This window comes from Dipteris shenzhenensis, chromosome 1, assembly GCF_047967505.1.
Source record: "Dipteris shenzhenensis isolate YYH24624 ecotype China chromosome 1, Dip_SZ_1.0, whole genome shotgun sequence".
Classification (NCBI taxonomy): domain Eukaryota; kingdom Viridiplantae; phylum Streptophyta; class Polypodiopsida; order Gleicheniales; family Dipteridaceae; genus Dipteris; species Dipteris shenzhenensis.
Genome location: NC_141596.1, coordinates 63,138,003 through 63,140,772, shown reverse-complemented (window position 1 = coordinate 63,140,772; position 2,770 = coordinate 63,138,003).

The window sequence follows — 2,770 nt, the reverse complement described above, 5'->3', positions numbered from 1 at the left end:
AGTATTTGGGGCATGGAGAGACATTCCCCTAAATACTAGTCCCTAATAGTATTTGGGGCATGGAGAGACATTCCCCCAAAAAAAATTTGAAAAAAAATGGCCAGATGGCTCCATATGTGAGTAGGTGCGACTTTTGGCCCGTCTGCTCACATATGGGGCCATCTGGCCATTTTTTTTCAAATTTTTTTTGGGGGAATGTCTCTCCATGCCCCAAACACTATTGGGGACAAGTATTTGGGGCATGGAGGGATATTTCCCCAAAAAAATTTTGAAAAAAAATGGCCAGATGGCCCTAGGTGTGAGCAGGCACGACCTTTGGCCAGACAGGGACCAAACCAGATGGCCCTAGGTGTGAGAAGGTGTGACTTTTGGCCAGACAGGGATTGCGCAACCAGACGGGGTCCTCGTCTAGCCAAAAGCCACGCATGCTCACACTTAGGGCCATCTGGCCATTTTTTTCCAAAATTTTTTTGGGGGAATATCTCTCCATGCCCCAAATACTGGTTCCCAACAAATCAAGGATGCCTAATAGGCTTTTTTTTTTTGGGGGGGGCGGTCAAGATTGCCTAATATTTTTCCACATCATCTTTTTTCTCTTTTACTTATTGGGAACCACTATTTGGGGCTCAATCTTGTTGAAGCCTAGTTCAAGTGGTTGCCTTTCTTTGTTTACACAATACTTATTCTTCTTGGCTCAACTAATTTTTTGTATAGATGTGTGGCTAATGGGGTGTACTAGTGTTCATTATAGAGAAACTTGCTAATCACCAAGAAGGGGCTGATTAGGGGCAAGAAGTAATGTCATAAGACACAACAAATTCCTCTTGGCCAAGCACACATTTGGGCCAAACTTACATTGATCCAATTGCACATCCACATGCACATTGAGGCTAAGAGGCCTTTTTGAAATCGAGTTTTGGGTAAAATTCAACAAGCAGCAAGAATAAGACAACAATAATAAAACAACATAGATTATGATTTTACGTCATTTCATGAGAATGATAACATTTATTTATTTTAGAATGAGATAATATCAATTACCATAGAAAGGGCAAGTACAAGCAACCTCCATTGGGGAGCCAAAATATAGTGTCTAACAAAGGACACACTATAATATAATAGGTGTCCTCTAAAGGAAAAGAACACATACAAGACAGATAAATGTTGATGGGTATAGTGGTAAATGCTAAAGAATGACCACTTTCATCACGTTGAAGAAGATTCTTCCCTCTACCTTTGATTGCCTCAATATTCTATCCATCGATGCTCAAGTTCCTTGAAATGCAATCGAGATTACTTTTACATATTTGAAAAGATTTGAATAATGTTTATCCAATAAGCTACATGGAGAAGGTAGTTTATAATCCCTAGACATAGCCCTCATGCACCATGTAGCTTGCACCCTTTGATTGATTGCTTGATCCACCGCAACCTACCAAGAACACATTTTGTCACATGCGCTTGTAACTCAGGAGACACTTCTACTTCTTGTTGGTAACATTGAAATGGAACAATGAGAGATGTGAGAAAATAGATTTGAGTTACTGAGTGAAAGTAATTTAAAAATTAGATTACAAAATAGCTTTGTTGTTACACTCTCAACTACCAAGCACCACATTGTAGGAGTATCTTGCAATGGAGCCATGAGAGGGTTTGAAAAGCGACGAAAAATAATTATAGTGAGAAGAAAAAGGATTCAGGGGTTAGAAAGTGATTAGGTGAGAAGAAGAAGGATTGAGGCATTGGAAAGTGACTATGGTGAGTAGAAGAAGGATTCAAGGGTTGGAAAGGGATTTCCGTGCATATGCATCGTTTGGGGTAAGGTTTGGAAGGGTTTCAGATCATTTTTGGCACTTTTGAAAAATTTCAAATTTTTGGGGGGAGTAGTACCCACGATATACTTTTTAGGAGCGAGGACCAACTTAGAGTATAAAGAGGGTGGACTTCTTGCACATGGTGGGGATCCTCCAGGTGGGAGAGGGAGGTGCACTTTTTGGGACCACCAAAGCCTAGGGAGGTGTACTTTTTTGGACTCATATGGGGGTGATGGGACCCTTTATAGACCTTATTAGTTCCTAATCCAATTTGCTAATCCACTCCTTATGAGGCCCTTTTTGAGTCAAAAATTCCCCTAATGTATGTCTGATATTAATTAAAATCAAGATCTACATCAACGGTTAAAATCAATCTACATCAAGGGCTCATATTCATTACACGTGGCTCAGGGAGGTGAGAGAAAGCCAAAGCAATATCCCTTTAGGTTACCTACCATAAAGATGAACACATCAAATTTGTCATCACAATCGGATTGTGTATAGCATGAAATTGACTTCATAAACTCATTTAAGAAGCGCAATCATATAATGAGTGGCCTAATGTTATTTCTAGGGTGCTTTGTTTTATCCTCTCCATGTGCAATGGGCCCCGACAAGCCAGAACTAGTTTTCTGGCACCAAAGCTGTAGGTGTGTAGGAGTTCTCACTTATGTGCAGAATTGTGCACACGATGTGCACAAGCACACACATGGTGGAGTGGTAGAGGTGCACCCTCACAAACATGAGGTTTTGAGATCGATCACCAATGTGGAAACTATTTTACACGTCTATGGAATACGTTTTTCAGCTTTGTTTCCAGCAGATCCTACTTAGTGCATGTGACAAAACAAAGCAGCTTAAAAATAACGCTTCACTAAGGGCCAGAGTGAGAACCCCCCCAAAAATCAAATTGGTGAAATACTTTTTCCATCTTTGTTTTCGGCAGACCCTACTTA